This window comes from Erinaceus europaeus, chromosome 4 (genome assembly GCF_950295315.1).
Source record: "Erinaceus europaeus chromosome 4, mEriEur2.1, whole genome shotgun sequence".
Taxonomy (NCBI): Eukaryota; Metazoa; Chordata; class Mammalia; order Eulipotyphla; family Erinaceidae; genus Erinaceus; species Erinaceus europaeus.
The window spans coordinates 41,449,811-41,468,079 of NC_080165.1; the positions used below are offsets into that span (position 1 = coordinate 41,449,811).

The window sequence follows — 18,269 nt, forward strand, 5'->3', positions numbered from 1 at the left end:
GTATGATGAGTCGGGCGACCCAGATGTGGCTGACCATCTCATTGCCTCCCTGGATGCAGCACGCCAAGCCCGCTGGCAACAACTCATGGAAAGTCTAAACTTCACCCACTCAAGTAGGAAGGCCTGGAAGCTTCTTCACAGACTGGGTGCCGGTAGCCAACCCTCTCCCGTCTCCCATCCTCCCGTATCTCCAAACTCAGTGGCCAGTCACCTAACTCAAGTTGGACGTGCTAAAATCGACCCAGTCTGGAGAAGAGAAATTTCCCATGAGTGGTCATCCCACTTCCATTTATCTTGTCCATCTCCAAAACTCTCTCCCTTTACACTGTCTGAACTGGAAGACGCTTTGAAGAGGGTTAAACCGGAAACAGCTGCTGGCTATGATAACATCACCCCAGAACTCATTCTTAACCTGGGTCCCGCAGCAAAGAAGTGGCTCGCTTCATTCCTGTCTCACATCTTGGAATCTGAGTCTATGCCCACTCTCTGAGCCAGAGATGACCCGAACTGCCCCTGCGGCTACAGACAGACTATGACCCACATAGTCAACGACTGCCACCTCTCCAGATTCAAAGGAGGTCTCGAAACTTTACATCAGGCTCAACCTGACGCTGTTGACTGGCTACGGAAGAAGGGCAAACGCTAGAAGAAGAAGAAGCTGTCTTAAACTGCAAGCAATATGGAACTCTTACTTTGAAATACAGTTATTTTCTATAACAAGTCATCTGAAGGGGGCTAAATCAAGATAACTTTCGACCAAGTTACAATAATGGAGACTCTAGTTATCCAATCTCCATCTCAAGTTGTAATTCATTAAAATTCTTTTTTGCTCCTTTTTAGTTGGATGCATTTCAGCATTCTAAATTCTAGTTTCTTCCTGTTTCAAAAAATGTAGACAGTTAATAGAGTATATTTGTAACTCATTTGTTTGTTAATTTGATTTTGCAATAATCTCTTTGTCCCTTCATTTTTATAACCCATGGCTATGCCTTTCTTACCAGTCAGAATGCAAATTTTCTTAAAGGCTGGCCCTCTACAATTCATAGCAAAATAATTTTGATCTTGTAAAATGATTTGCATTTGGATGAAGGATTCCCACCGCATGTATGAATTTGCACCTGGATGCAAATCCAGGGAGAGTGAGCTTGGTGGTGAACTCTAGGGAGAGGAGTTTTAGGGGTAAAGGAAGGTGTTAGACCATGTGATGAATGCAAACTTGCATTAACAAACAAGACAGATAAGTGAGCCTTTGAGTTTTGACCTTTTGGAAGGTATTTATAGGTTTGTAGCAATAAGATGTTGGCACATCATAGTGTGCCCCTGTGTGGGCCCCTATAGGACCTTGTCCCCTGAGGATCAACAGTGGTAGGAACAGCCCCATTCTCTAATGAGAGGTTGGGCAAACATACTCTACCACTTGAGGATGATGGCTCCCATATCTGGGAGCTACTCTCTTCCCTGATCTAGCTTTCTAGTCCTATTTCAAACTCTGACACCATTTCCCCAGACAATACCCTTGGTCTCAGGCAAAAATTAGTACTCAGGCAAAAATTAGTAGTCCTGAGCTCCTTGAATAGACCTTAAATAGACCTACTAGCTTTTTCCAAAATGGAGACCCCCAAATCTTCATCTGCTATATTCTTGCCTTTAGGTTCATGATAATTTAACAATCTGTTCTGCTGTATATCTTTTAAAAAATATTTATTTATTTATTCCCTTTTGTTGCCCTTACTATTTATTGTAGTAGTTATTATTATTGTTATTGATGTAGTTTTTGATAGAACAGAGATAAATGAAGAGAGGAGGAGATGACAGGGGAGAGAAAGACAGACACCTGCAGATCTGCTTCACTGCCTATGAAGTGACTCCCCTGCAGATGGGGAGCCTGGGATTCAAACCGGGATCCTTCCACGTGTCACTGCGCTTTGTGCCACTTGCGCTTAACCGCTGTGCTACCGCCCGACTCCATCTGCTATATATCTTAGTGCTTTTTTAGCTATCAAGTTGCAGATACTACCATGATGCCAGCCTGGGCAGAGGACCACAGCAATGTGTCCTGGAACCCCACCTCTCCAGAGCCCTGCCCCACTAGGGAAAGATAGGGACAATCTGGGAGTATGGATCTACCTCTCAACACCCATGTCCAGCAGAGAAGCAATTACAGAAGCCAGACCTTCCACCTTCTGCACCCCACAATGATCCTGGGTCCATACTCCCAGAGGGATAAAAAAATAAGAAAGCTTTCAAGGAAGGAGATGGGATACAGAGCTCTGGTGGTGGGTGGGAACTGTATGGAATTGTACCCCTATGGTCTTGTCAGTATTTCCTTTTTATTAAAAAAAAAAAAAGCTTGGTAAAAAAAAAAAAAGAGGGAAAAAAAAAAGATGTTGGCAAATTGCATAGTGTCAGAGTAGTCAATTATGTCAGTAGTCTGCCCTTTTTAAGATTTTCAGAACAGCCCAACTAAGAGAGGTTATCAGGTCCCTGGCCTATTTGGTAGGAGTCACTGTTTAACTTACATAAATTCTGCATGGTAATGTGTATCTTCCCTCTGCATAGGACTATATCATTTTTGTAACTAGGCACCCAGAGGAGACTCCAGTAATTCCTTCTAGGCATCTGTAGTCTTGGAGCTGCCCACGTGACATTTATCTTGTGCTAATGTTTGCTATCTGATAAGGATTATCTAGGGAATCATTTGGCTTAGGTGTAAAACTAAGTCTTTCTTCTCAACCAGTGACAATGTAATATTTTAAGAATATAAACCAAATGTAATTTCTCCAGGACAAGTAGAGCCTTAGGAGAAAATAGGAAGAGTTAAGGATTACTAAAAAATTTTGATAATTAGTGCTAACTCGGGAGATAGTATAATGGTTTTGCAAAAATTTATTTTCATGCTTGAGGTTCCAAGGCCCCAGGTTCAATCCCCAGTACCACTGTGAGCCCAGGCTAAGCAGTGCTCTGGTGTAAAAAATTTTTGAAAATCAGTAAATCACACTATGTTTTTCTTACAGTTTTAAGAAAAGAAACCTGTAATTTATACCAGATTACTGCTTTGTGTTTTAAGATGTAAACTGGAGAATCTTTAAAAATGCCCCAATAAAGAGGGAAATTGAAGCTATAAATATTTATATATATTGAATTGTCTCCAGTATTATTCTACATGGAGGCATGTATTAATATATTAGATAAATGTACATAAAGTAAAAATAAATTCTAGTTTAGTGCTAATATATAACATATATGATATATATCATGCAGATATATATCTTATATAAAATATATAGCTTAGTGTTGATTAATATCATGTAAATATTAAATTAGATTGGTCATCATTCTCTTTGTATTTACTTAATGTAGTTTTACTTAATGAGGAATTTAAAAATAGTTCACTATTGTTTGTGCACAGTGACTATACTGATTTAGAATTTTATGCTGTAAGACAAAATTTATCTAATTGCATTGACCAATTTAAAAACATATAGTATCTATAGAGTTGTCAGAAGTATAACATGTAATTAAAAAAAATCTTTCTAGATTTCTCTTCTTTTGTTCTGTCAAACATGGTTTACCAAATGTTTATTCTATCCTTTTTTCTTTTTTGGCAAGATGCTTTTCACAGCTTTCTTTAAATTCCTACTACAAGAATCATTTCTCTCTTTTGAGGAGTGACTCTATAATTAGGACCCTGAGCCCTTATGAACCTTCAGAGCTACTGTAAGAAATCTTAAATTCTGTATTTATATTAAGTATTATCAAAGACAGAATAATGTATGGAATTTTATCTATCACTATTTTTCAAGTATAAATAGCTGTTGTAACAAAAAATACGAGACATACTGCTCTCATTATTCTTTTGGTATTCCCAATCAATAGAGGCTAAAATACCTACTTATAAGTAAAATATGGACATTCAGACTTAAAAGATTTTGGAAAGTACTAGAAAATAGGAGTGGAAAGTGTCACTCATGGCACATTTCCATTTAACTGAAGTTCCTTGTGTCTCTGAAATTTACTTGGTCAAAGGAGTTATTCAGTTGTAAGAATGAGTCATGCTTATATAACAACTGGTAACAAAAAAGCAAATTATCCTAACACTTTAATAATAACTAATAATAATCTAATACTGTTTGGGGAGAAAATTAGCACTCTCATATAATCTCCTAATATCAAGTTTGTGTATCTTTTTGTTATCACTTTTTGCCTGCCTGTAGGATTCCACTGTTTCTCATGAACTTTTTTCTTCTCTTTTAATTCTAGATTGAGACAAGGAAGGTAAGAGAGAAAAAGAAATACCATACTGTCCATGGAGTTTCCCTTGATGCTCCCATGTGATGTTGGCTTTGAACACAAACCCAGGTCCTCATGCATAGTCAAGTATGCATTTTATCTGGTGAGCTATCTCTCATGCCATTTTTATTCTGTTTTGTTTTTGCCAGAAGGGATCATTATTGTTGGGACTTGGTGCCTGTGTTACTGCACTATTATTTCCTGGTGACCTTTTTTTTTCCCTTTTTCTTTTTTTAATAAGAGACAGAAGGTGGAGGAAGGAGAAGAAAAAAAATAAGAGAAAAGGGAGGACACCTGCAGCATTGTTTCACCATTCATGAAACTTCCCTGCTGCTGGTAGGAGTTTGAATCTGGGACCTTGTACATGTTAGCATATCTGCTCTACTAGGAGAGCCACTGTCCAGCCCTTCATCCAGTCATCCAGTCATCCAGTCATCCAGTCATCCAGTCATCCAGTCATCCAGTCATCCAGTCATCCATCCAGTCTCCTCTCCTCTCCTCTCCTCTCCTCTCCTCTCCTCTCCTCTCCTCTCCTCTCCTCTCCTCTCCTCTCCTCTCCTCTCCTCTCCTCTCCTCTCCTCTCCTCTTCTCTCCTCTCCTCTCCTCTCTTCTTTTTTCTCTTCTCTCTTCTCCTCTCCTCTTCTCTCCTCTCTCTCTTCCTTCCTTCCTCTCCCTCCATTTCTTCCTTTTCTTTCTCTCTTCCTTCCTCCCTCCCTCCCTTTCTCTCTCTCTCTCTCTTTCTGCTTTCAGATGACTGGAACATGGCTACTCAGTTGACAGTAGCCCTAGACAACAATAAACTCATTTAAATTATACTTTCAGCCAACATTCACTGAATCCAACTTAAGGAGAAGCCTCCAAGAAATGTTTCCAACTTTCCCCATTTCTCAGGTTGCCAGGATCAATGCTGAGTCAGGAAAACAAGAAGTCAGCTGGAGGTTGATGTACCCAGTAGTTCCATGGTAAAGTTATACACAGAAAATAGCCTACATTTTAAAAGGCAGGTTCACTAACTGGCAGAAGGGACACACAATCAATGTAGAACCCATTCCAGACACCCTGAGAGGAACAAGATCTATAGTCTTAACATTTCAATATAAAACACCAAGGGAAGAGGAGGCATTTCTAACCAGTCCCAAACTGTCAGCAACCAGGAAAAGATCATGTAGGCAAATGAATCTATTCATTCTGTACACTTCACAGAAGTTTTTATTGTTTATAAATAATTACAGCTCTCTTTCATGTTTCTATGCTCTGGGTCTAAGGGGAGAAGGGAATTGGGTCTGTTAACCTTCATATGCTACTAAGAAGTAGTTTATAGCTGGCCAGGTGCAAATGCCATATCTAATCTTGCCTTGTGTCTGTCCTGTAGCAGCTGCAGCAGTTGGAAAGAGTTAGGGAGTTATTAAATATCAAGGAAATGTTTATGCCAATTTAGTCTTACTTCAGGATGGTTTAAGAGAAATTTGCAAATTGCTGTTCATTTAGAAAGAGTGACAGTCATTATTAGGGAAAAGCCAATTTTGCTGAGATTCCAACAGTTAGTGAGTATGGTGAGGACAAAGTGACCTGCCCCAAATCCAAAGGGGAATTTGAGATCCTTTATCAGTTTGTTTCCTTTTTGGCACTGTGGCCCTCATAGTTGCAAAATCTTTGAAGTATACTTTCCTTACTGCCACTGGTTCTCTGTGATTATAGATAGAATACTCAGGTACTCGACGCCAAAGAACAGTCACTTGAAGATTTAAAAAGAAACACTTTAAGTCCCTCACTAATACTCAAGGACATTTAAAAGGTTACTAATTTAATCTGGGCTTAGAGTAATATCAGGTACTGAAGAGAGTATAAAATGGAAGGTTTGCAGAGTTATTCAAAGAGTGGTGAATTATATTGGATACTAGCTGTGGAAATAAGGCATATGAGTCTCAGTTTATCTATACTATGAAAGATTGATCATTGCAAGGACCTTCTTTCTTTGAGGAAAAACACATCTACATTGAATGCATAGTACCCACCCCTAATAGGGTTATACATTATACCAAATTTAAAGGAAATAAGACAATCTATATGGTATAATAATACAGAAAGGACTAGCAGGTGAAATATTACATAGTGACACGATTTAAAAAAAATAAAGTAGGATATAAAGTGTGTGTATTACACTTGAACTTCCACAGTGTTATATACCAACTCTATTTCAAATCTAGGGGGAAAATAGTAAAAAAAAAAGGGTGTCTTCTGTTTGGCAGCTGGGGGTCAGGACATGATAGAACACACATGTTACCATGTGCAAGGAACCGGGTTCAAGCCTCTACCTGAAGTAGACCTGTTAGCTATTTACAAAATGGGAACCCCAAATCTTCATCTACAACATTACAGCCTTTAAAAGTTTCATGATTAATCAACAATTTGTACGGCTTTATATGTTAACTCGTATTCAGGTTCCAGATGCTACTGTGATGCCAACCGGAATTCCCTGGACAGATGATCCCACCAGTGTGTCTTGGAGCTGTGCTTCCTCAGAGCCCTGCCCCACTAGGTAAAGAGAGAGACAGGCTGGGAGTATGGATCGACCTATCAATGCCCATGTTCAGCGGGAAAGCAATTACAGAAGACTTTCTACCTTCTGCACCCCATGGTGAACCTGGGTTCATACTGCCACAGGGTTAAAGGACAGGAAAGCTATCAGGCAGGGATGGGATATGGAGCTCTGGTGGTGGGAATTGTACCCCTCTTATCCTATGGTCTTGTCAGTGTTTCCATTTTATAAATAAATAAAAATAATATCAGTGATATCTGCCATGTAACTCTTGAGTCACAGATCACATAGGCTAGGGAAGACAATAAATTCACTGAATAATAGAACTCATAAAGATCTCAGGAGAATGGAACAATGAAATTAATCTAGCATGCAGAATTCAGTAAGGTTACATTCTCACGCTAGTTTAAAAATACCATTAGTACAGAGAAAGAGGGAAATGTGTATTAGTAATACTCTATGCAAATTTTAATTTTCTTTAAGAGTTGTAGTCTTAATCAAAGTAATATTTAGTATTACTTTGATTATTTAGTATTTCTTGAAGGTTTACTGCCAGATAATCCCATTTAATTCTCATATTTTCTGAGGTAGACATTATAATCCTTATTTTATTTTTGATAAGACTAGTAAGTCACTTGACCAAAGTCCAAAATCTAGTAATTATGCATGACAAAAGTTGAACCTAACACAGAAGCTTTTACTATTTGCATCTTTATATTTTACATAGAAAAGTTAAATTTAAAAAAAATTAGTTCAGTCTTGGACTGCATAGTATCATAATGTATAGGACCATTAGAGTTTCTGTGTATGTGTGTGTGTGTGTTGATTAGAACATATTTGCAGTAGTGCTTTCAATTCTAGAACTGACATTCAGACAGACAGAAACCTATAGCTCTTTCCTACACTCATACATTACCCTTCCTTCATTTTCTGGGGAGGAGGAGGATACTCAAGGCCTCATACATGTTTTAACCTCATAAATGTCTCCTGTGGAACTCCATCAATGAACTCATATCTCCTGTATCTCAACGTACAATTTTTATTCACTCTATTTTTAGCCACCAGTAAATTTATTAAAAATTTTCTCCAGGCTAAATAATTCCACAAAACCTCATTTGTAAAAATGTATGTTTTTAAATCTAAAATTTTAAAGAATATTTTGTTAATCACACTTCTTAAAAGAATGCTTAACCACCACCTTACCTCCCATCCATACCTTCTTCAATATCCAGCTGTATTGACCATTCTTAGTAATTGTGAATCAAACCTCTTCTAGTGGCAACTATACCTGTAAGACTAAGAAGTTGACATGGGCAGATAAGAAAGTATACCCATGGGTCAACAACTGTACTTAAAACCATTAACCTCTCAATAAAATCATTAAAAAAAAAAGTTGACAAAGTGGATGCTAGTTGGGTGCTTCAGTGATCTAATGTGCGTCTAGAAAGTATTCACATTTTTTTAAGAAGCCTGATTCTCAACAAATACTGTGTCCTAAATTTATGTGACTTTATTTATAATGATTCTGTGAACCTAAACTCTGCATGATTTTACTGTGTAGTTTTCTCATTTTCTTACCAAAAGAAAACTTGCGACTGTTTTTTTTTTTATATTTAGGAAATAACTGTGGTGACTGTAACAGTAATTAACTTATTATGGAAGTGTATTGCACCAAAGTAAAAGACTCTGGGGTAGAGGAGGGGGGAGAATTTGGGTCCTGGAATGTGATGGCAGAGGAGGACCTAGTGGGGGTTGAATTGTTATAGGAAATATAAATGTAATGCATCTACAAATTGTATTTTACTATCACCTGTAAACCATTAATCCCCCAATAAAAAAATTAAAAAACTTATTATGGAAACAGTGGTATGTTGAATGATGAAGTAAATGAAAAATGGCTGTTCTCTTTTGAATTATCCATTGAGTAAGCATTAGTGACGTGAGGGATTTGAGAAAAGGAATTCCCCTGTCAGTCTGCATCTACTCTGGGATTATCATCCCCCTCACACTACATATTTTGAGAATGGAAGAAATCGAAGTCACTTAACTTTTTTTTCCTTTTAATGACAGAGAGAGAGAGAGAGAGAGCGCACTGGCATATTTGATGCCAACTACACATAGAGAATATGTTTTATGCATGACCCACCTCCTTGACTTCCTGAATTCACTATTCAATGCAATTGGGAAGGAGGTAATTTCACAAAGGCATGGAAGCCCTATTTCAACTGTAAGTGTAATATTTTTACTTCAAAACATCATCTATAGTAAATTAAGAACACAGTGATGCAAGAGAGCACTTATTCTTGCCAGTTTTAACTATTAGACCATGTCTGTATTCAGTGCCTTGTAGCAAGCAATATCACTCAAGGACAAATACTAACGTTCTGTAAAGGTGAAAACAATAATTAACAATCTCTTGTTAGGTTACAAAGAGTACCTTCTCTTTCGGCCAACTCTCTGCCTTTTTGTAGCATTTCATTCTTGACCATTTGCCCAGCATGATAAGAATAAGAAATAGCCAGTGACAGGATGGAATGAGAGGCAGCAGGCAGAACTAGTGGGGTGGAGTGACATACAGCTACATTGTTTAGATGTACAACAGTTGCTGACAAATGAAAATAATACTTTGGGGTTGGAGAGACAGCATAATGATTAGCAAAAAAGATTTCCATGCCTGAAGCTCTGAGGTCCCAGGTTCAATCCCCTACACCTCCATAAACCACAACTGAGCAGTACTCTGGTCTTAGTGCCTCCCCCCACCCCTGTGTGTGAGTGAGTGTGTGTGTGTGTGTGTGTGTGTGTGTGTGTGTGTGAGAGAGAGAGAGAGAGAGAGAGAGAGAGAGTGTGTGTGTGTATCTTTCCCTATGTATCTCTTTAAAATAAATAAAACAAGGGGCTGGGCAATGACACACTCAGTTAAGCACACACTCAAGGACCTGGGTTTAAGTCCTTGCTCCCTGCCTGCAGGGGGGAGGGTGCTTTTTAGTCAGTAAAGCAGCTGTACAGGTGTCTCTTTTTTGCTCCATATCTCCCCCTTCCCTCTCAATTTCTGTCCTCCTATCTAATAAAAAATAGAAGGGGAGAAAAAAAACGGGAAAAAAATGGACGCTGGGATTCGTAGTACAGGCACCAAGCCCCAGCAATGACTGCTGAATATGTGTGTGTGTGAGTGTGTGCATATTAAAGAGAAAATATTAAAGAAAATAATACCTTTTTTTTTTTACTGTTTGTATTTAAAAATGGCATTTTGTCTCTTTTAAAAAGCACATTACGATGTATTTAAAAATACTGTGTGGTCCAGGAGTTGGTGCAGTGGATGAAGCATTGGGCTCTCAGGTCCTGGGTTCGATCCCTGGCAGCACGTGTATCAGAGTGATGTCTGGTTCTTCCTCTCTCCTCCTATCTTTGTCATTAATAAATATATATTAGAGAAAAGGAGAGATACCATAGCACCACTCCAATGGCATCCGTGAAGCTCCCTTGTTGCTATAGTATAATCATGTGGTGCCAAGATTAACACTTATGTTCCTGCATATACAGTAAGCATATATAGCATTTTACTGGGTGAGTTGTTTCCTATCCCAACCCCCACACTTACTTGATTTTTTTTTATTGGCAATGTAAATTAGCTCCCATTCCAGAAATGAGAGGAAAGTAATGAGAGAGGCAGAAATGGAAATATCTTGTTAGAATGAAATGAAATGGAAGCTGGGCAGTTAACACAGTGGGTTAATCGCACAGGGCACAAAGCACATGGACCAGCTTAAGGATTCCAAGTGGGGAGTCACTTCACAAGTGGTGAAGTAGGTCAGCAGGTGTCTATCTTTCTCTCCCTCTCTCTGTCTTCCCCTCCTCTCTTGACTTCTCTGACTTCTATCCAATGATAATAATAATAACAACAACAACGATAAACAACAGGGGCAACAAAAAAGGGAGGGGGGAAGAGCCTCCAGCAGCAGTGGATTTGTAATGCAGACATAGAGTCCCAGCAATAACCCTGAAGGGAAAAAAGAGAAAAGAAAAGAGAAATTCTTAAAAAAAAAAAAAAGAAGAAGAAAGTGAGATGTTAGTGATGCTGCACTTGGGAAGCATTTTGCCAGTAAGTTCAGATGGTCCAAAGAGCCCTACATTAATAAACAGCATACTTGTACACTGCTTTCTAAAATAAACTGCATTGAACTCAACTTTCTGAAGCATTAACCTTTACTTGAGGTAATGTGGATGGGGGTGGGGGGGGAAGCAAGGTTTTGAAATACGTGGAAAGCCCATGTATGCATGTATTTTAACAAACATTATTCAAGAGTTGCAGTGTACCATTTAAACAGAACTAAGGAAAAGAAGTGTTCCTCAGGTATAAGAAAGAGTTTAAGGAAATATTCTATTAACTGTGTTTTCAAGGAGGGATCAGATAACATACAATTATTTTGTAATTACCTTTCAGCCCCCTTTGTATGTAATTATTCATTTGGTTATATGTGCTTTACAAATTAGCATCCCCAAAGATCTAAAAAAAAATTACACAGAACATGGTGATTATCCTTCGAGTTAGATGGTTTCTCAAAGGGTAATTGCCATTTAATTTGCTAGGTCTAAATTCCTATTATGACCTCATGGCAATCATGTACTTGCAAGGGTGGTGGTGCTTCAAATATTATGCATGGCTAAAGTATGGGAAAGCACTTAGGAACAGGTGCAAACCAGAAATGGTGAAGACTTTGTGTTTGTGCATATGCTTGCATTCACAGGACTTGCAGTCAATATAATTGAGTGCACATCTGTGCGATTGCATATACAAACACACATCTTCTTTATGTATCCTATAGGCTGGCCACTTCATGGTGTAAGGAATCTTTAGCCTATCAACCAAGGGTCACTCCCTTGACTAAAAAGCCACACACGTTTGTCAAGGGAGAGGGGGGGAAAACCCATGTCTCACTGTTCTTGTAAAATCATAAATACCAAAAGGAAAGGTATCTTTCATTAGAGATAGTAAGTGAAATAACATCATTTATAACGTAAAGTGAGAAAAACAAGGAAACTATCTAAGGTCTTGAAACATCAGAGTCACAAGGCTGAATTTAGCAGATGTCAGTGGAGTGGTACTATGGTATCTCTCCTTTTCATAGATATATTAATGGGAGGGATAGGAGGAAAGAGAAAGAACCAGACATAACTCTGGTACATGTGTTGCTGGGGATTGAACTCAGGACCTCATGCTTATGAGTCCAGTGCTTTATCCACTGTGTCACCTCCCAAAACACTCTAATATATTTTTAAATCAAAGTACCAGTATGTAGTTTGAGGAAAAGATGTTCATATTAGAAGACAGGGGATTAAAAGAGAAAAAGAGGACACTGAATGAATTGCTTAACTTCTCTACCTGAGTGGTAGTGCAGTGGATAAAGCCAGACTTCCAGCAATGAGGTCCTGAGTTCAAGAGTTCAAACTCTTCACACTTCAGTTTTCCCATTTGTGAAAGGAACATAGTAATAGTTCCACCTGATAGAGTTATTGTAGGAATATTAAGATCTTCCTTATCTGGAATATGTAACAATAGTTGATAAGTTATTATGTATAGAGCATTTTGAACTCTGACCATAGAAAGCCCTGTACTAGTGTATCAGTGGTTGGGAAGGTTATGTGCACCTGGCATAGAGTAGACATTCAATAAATGGGAATTGTGTCTCCTGTTTGCAGTGCTGTTAAGTAGGATTGACATTTGGGTTAAAACACCACGGTCTTCAATGGTTGATGATGAAGATGGGATGAGTAGAAGCAAAGGTGTCTCCTGGACCACAGCTTGACATTTGCAGAGTTTCTGTTATCTCATTTGATGACAGTTTCTCAGCAAGGACCTTCAGCTCTGAAAATGAGCTAATGCCATTTGGGTGGGCCAGAAGGCCCATGATCCACAGGAGTGGGCAGGGGCAAGGAAAGCAGGATGACCTTCACTTTCTTTGAGCTGATGGATTTTAGAGCTTGTAACTCTCAGTCTATAGTATCTGTACTGACTTTTAGGTAGATTCCATTTGTGGTTTTGCAGTTTTCAAATTAGTGATTTAACAGAGTTTTACAAAATTATAAGATTTCAGGGGTATAACACACACTAAGTGTTGCTCACCACACCCTCCAAAGTTCTGTTTGCCCTGTCCCTATAACCACCATAAATCTCCCAAAGTTCAACAGTCTGGAGATATATGTGTATGTATGTATATTTTTGGCAAGTTCATTTATTTTAGTCATCTGTCTACCACATGAGTAAGACCATCCAGTAGTTGTCCTTCACCTCTGCTTAACATAAACACCTCTAGTGCCATCTATTTTGTTCCAAGTCTGTTTTTTTGTTTGTTTTTTTACTATAGGGTTGTATTCCATTGGATATATATCTCACAATTTCTTTATCCAGTCGTCTGACATTAGGCATTTAGATAGCTTTTCTATTTTGACCTTGAGAGTTTTGGCCTAGGGTACAAGGGTGATAACGATTTCTTTTTTTTTTATTTTATTTATTTATTTTCCTTTTTGTTGCCCTTATTGTTTTATTGTTGTTGTAGTTATTATTGTTGTTCTCATTGTTGGATAGGACAGAGAGAAATGGAAAGAGGAGGGGAAGACAGAGGGGGAAAGAAAGATACCTGCACACCTGCTTCACCGCCTGTGAAGTGACCCCCCCCTGCAGGTGGGGAGCCGGGGGCTCAAACCAGGATCCTTGTGCAGGTCCCTCTGCTTTGTGCCACGTGCACAAAGCTGCACTACCACCCAACTCCTGGGTGATAATGATTTCTTTCTGTTGCTTTTTGTGTAGTTGAGCTGGGTAGAAGCAAAGGTGATTCTGCCCCATCTCTTTGCTGCTGCTGTAGCCACTGCATGTAATAGTGCTCCTGTATGCACTGTCATTCTAACTGCAGAGAAGCCCAAGAGATGGGACAGAACCTGTAGGATATATTTCATGGAGATGCCGATTCCAGTGGAAAAGGGGGAGAGGCGATGTCTCTTGGCTTACAACCCACAGAACAGGAGGATTTGATGTTTAAGCTCCATGGCTTACAAATGTTTTTGTTTATGTATTTTGTCTATAACTTCTTAAATACATCTTTACTTATTTTATAAAAAAGGTCAATCTTCCATGATGACCAACTGAGTGAGAAAAAGGAGGATGGGGGGGGCAGGTGGTGGCATACCTGGCTAAGTGCACACATTACAGTGCTCAAGGATCTGGGTTCAGGCCCTGCAGGGGGTGGGGGTTCTTCATGAGTGTTGAAGGTGTCTTTCTGTCTCTCTCCTTATCTCTCCCCTCTCAATTTCTCTCTGTCTCTATCCAATAATAAACAAATAAAAAGATTAAAAATAAATAAATAAGAAAAAGGAGGATGAGGAAGAGAAAATAATTATGGTTAACAGCCATTGGGAACTTAGCATCTATGAGAATCTATGCCAAGTGGCTTGTATATACTGTTTCAGAATAAAAACATGCATATATATATATATATATATATATATATATATATCACATATATACACACTCTGCAAACCTCTGAGGCATATAGTTTTCTTAGCCCTATTTTGCAGAAGAGGCAGTTAAATTCCAGGAAAGGGGGTATGACCTTATACAAGGTCACACAGATAGCAGTATAGGATTCAAAGATATGCCCTCTAATGTAAGCTTTATATTCAACCATTGAACTATTTCTGTATTTAAGAATTTTGGGTTGAGGATAAAATAAAGAAAATCCATGATTAGAAGTAGACATCACAGCATATATCTCAGCTCTACAGAAAAATACAACTTTAATTTTTTCTCTCCAGTTTTTGGTATAAATATTCTCACCCTGGGTCCATACTCCCAGGGGGTTAAAGAATAGGAAGGCTATCAGGGAAGGGGATGGGATATGGAGTTCTGGTGGTGGGAATTGTGTGGAGCTGTACCCCTCGTATCCTATGGTTTTTGTCAGTGTTTCCTTTTTATAAATAAAAACTTTAAAAAAAAAGTATTCTCACCATGCTTAATTTCAAGGTGCCACTGATGTACTACCCAACCTTAAGTTTTCTGCTCATCATCATATCTGAGGAGAAGGATCTGTACACACTACTTCAGCAAGACTTGGATCCCTTGAGACTTTTATTTCCTCCCTCATCTCTAAAGACAAAAAGTTGAATCCATTACTTTCACTTAAAAAGGATGGTGGTGTCTATAGGGTTGTATTCCATTGGATATATATCTCACAATTTCTTTATCCAGTCGTCTGACATTAGGCATTTAGATAGCTTTTCTATTTTGACCTTGAGAGTGTTGGTGGTGTTGGGGGTGGAAGGAGGGAGCGATAAGAGCTCACTTGGTAGGTTGTCTGTCTTGACAAGCTGGGTTCAAACCCAGTCACCACATGAGAGGTTCTAAGGCAGTGGGGCTCTAGTGTCTGCGCCTCCTCCAACCTCTTTCTCTCTGAATGAAAAAAAGTGGTCATGCATGTACAATGTCCTAGTTCCATGATGACCAACAAAACAAAATCAAAGCAAAGCAAAGCAAAACACTTCCTTAAGTGTTAGGAAGGTTCTCAATAATGTGATTCAAGGGGCCAGGTGGTGGTGGCACACCTGGTTAAGTGCACACATAGTGTGCAATGGCCTGGGTTCAAGCCCCCTGGTCTCCACTTGCAGAGGGGAGAGCTTCACAAGTGGTAAAGCAGGTCTGCAGGTGTCTGTCTCTCTCCTATCTTCCTCTTCTCTCTAAATTTCTTCTGTCCTATCAAATAAAATAAAATAAAAAATAATGTGACTCAACAATTTGGAAGATGCAGTGTTTTGACAAATATGAAAATGGAGACTCATTAGTTACTAAAAAAAAAGGGTCATGTTTAGAGGAGACATTCAGTCAAATAGGACTCAGTTTCAAGTTAAATGAAATTCAGTAAGTATAGCTCTCTAGTTCCCTTCTCACACCTTAATCTTATCTAGACTCTTCTTGAACTTGCTCTCTTTTGAGTAATAGTTGGAAGAGAACCAATCAAAGTTGATAGATAATTTCACCTCAGAAGTATTTTGGTTTTTGAAAGTGAAGGTTCTTAATGTAATTGTTTTCTTTTTTTTAATCTAACTTATATTGCACAGATAAAAACACTGAGAATCATGAATTCTACTGGCCTACCAGAGAGTTTGTGGCCACCCCCGCCCTCAAAAAAAAAGATGGGCACATATTAAATTGCTATATCTAGAAAGCCTAGCAAGAGAATTTATTCTCCTAATCTGTGCTGGAGAGGGCAGATTTCTAGTAAAGACATAAAGTACTATCTTCACTGACTTTAATTCTCCAAAACACAAAGGAAAAAAAATACATGCCTTCTTTTTTTTTTTTCTTCCTCTTCTTCTTTTTATTATTTTTGGAATAAATATGTAAACTTAATTGAATTTTACTTTCCACACCTCTGGTTTGATTGACTTTCATAAAGCATGTATTCCAATTTTAAGACACACCTCTTAAATTCTTACCTACATAGGCTTTATTTGACTATAAGTTATTCTACATATTTAAGATTCTTCCCAGTTATCAGGCAACGTATTATTTAGTTGAATTTACAGTGAGAGAAAAACATGTTGGAAACTTGTCTCTGGGCTTTCTACTCTAACAGGAAAATGTCCTTTAGTGTTTGTTCCTTTGATAATTGTCAGAGACATATCACTTGCCAGGCACAGTGAAGGAATAGGGTGTCATGCTCCATCTTCCAAATTGCTGTCAAGCCCACTGGTGAGAATACTAGTGGGGGGGGGAGGGATGCATGAAATAGAGAGGAAGGAATAAGGAGTTATCTGCCACATCTGGCAAGACTGCCCTCACAGAGGACACGGAGGTATATTGTATTATATATATTTTCTCTATTAAGATCATTTCCTTTATATTGATTTGAAGAAAACTTAAGGATTCATTTTCATTTCTTCATTTTTGAATGTAACTAAAACAGATACAATGTGTTTGAATTTTCAGCCACATCAGATATGCAGAAATGAAGTCATTGAATGTGTAGTACATCAGTTTGGGGTACATGGTAAATCAAACTCCTTAGACAGGAAGGGAGGCCCATTTAACACACCAAAGGTAAATCCATTTATTCCTGGGTGAGCAAGGTCCAGGAAATGTCAAGAACAAAGGTGGGATGCCTTTGAAAAGTATGAAAGGTGCACTGAGAGGCTTCTCACTGCAGAGACTCATGGTAGCCATACAATTTTGCAGTCATACTTGTTTTGGAGCATTGCAGGCCAAGCCTCACTGCTGGGAGGTCAGCACCCTGGACACAGATCTGACATATGTTGAAACAGAAGTAGCCTAGCTTGAAAAGTTTCCTTACCCCTCAGACAAGATCGGGTGTTTTCAGGGTGGTGTGACCATAGACCCTCCTTACTCTTTAGAAATAACTCCCTGAGCTGAGGAGAGGGTTCATCTATGGAGTACTTGCCTTATGTGTGAGGCCCCAGGTATAATCCTGGAACCACATGAGAGAGCAAAAAAAAAAAAAACAGAATGAGTCAGAATTCCAGGAATGGCAGAAGAATCCCTCCTCCTCCTCCTTCTTCTCCTTCTCCTTCTCCTTCTTCTTCTTCCTTCTTCTTCTCCTTCTCCTCCTCCTCCACCTTCTCCTCCTCCACCACCTCCTCCTCCTCCTCCTTCTCCTCCTCCTCCTTCTCCTTTTTCTCCTTCTTCTCCTTCTTCTCCCTCTCCTTTTCCTTCTTCTCTTCCTTCTCCTCCTCCTCCTCCTCCTCCTCCTCCTCCTCCTCCTTCTTCTCTCTCTCTCTGTCTCTCTCTCTCTCTCCCTCATTAAAAGAATAAATCCCAATTAGGGAGTTGCTGTATGCTCTAGTTATATACATACACCTTTCCCTGGAAGTTTTATTTGCTTTAAAAAGGTAAATACCTCTGAGGAAATTCACCTTGACTTACCAGTTACTTGTATCATCTGGGGCTCATTTTCAGATAGCAGGCTTGTAAAGAAGGGAACAAGGCAGATTTATAAAATTTGAATTCTCTAATAAGAACTAAAAAGGTGCAGGAAGAGAAGGCCTGTTAGGCTCTGTTCAGGAAGCCCCTCAATATATGCCTGCAATTATTCTTACCATTCTACTGCCTTAAAGTAGGATTATGTCTTATTTATTTGTTTGTTTATTTATTGTAGCCGACAATACCCACACACTAAATTTCAACCTCTGGCTTGCTTTTTCATTTAGATAGAAAGAGAGGGAGAAAGGCCCGGGTGGTAGCACAGCAGGTTAAGAGCACATGGCACAAAGCGCAAGGACTGGCATAAGGATCCCGGTTCGAGCATCCGGCTCCCCACCTGCAGGGAGGTCGCTTCATAGGCAGTGAAGCAGGTCTGCAGGTGTCTAACTTTCTCTCCTCCTCCTCAGTCTTCCCGTCCTCTAGCCATTTCTCTCTGTCCTATCCAACAATAATGAC

At 39.0% G+C, this 18,269-nt stretch overlaps 1 long non-coding RNA gene across 3 annotated transcripts in view; it reads left to right on the forward strand.

Annotated features, from left to right (window-relative positions):
* LOC132538054 (uncharacterized) overlaps positions 1-8,681 on the forward strand; it is a 47,206-nt gene extending 38,525 nt beyond the window's left edge. For all 3 annotated transcript variants that reach the window (XR_009549466.1, XR_009549465.1, XR_009549467.1), the window contains 2 exons: positions 4,261-4,393; positions 6,732-8,681. This is a non-coding gene — a long non-coding RNA (uncharacterized LOC132538054). The remainder of the gene's footprint in view (positions 1-4,260; positions 4,394-6,731) is intronic.
* The last annotated feature ends 9,588 nt before the right edge of the window (positions 8,682-18,269 follow it).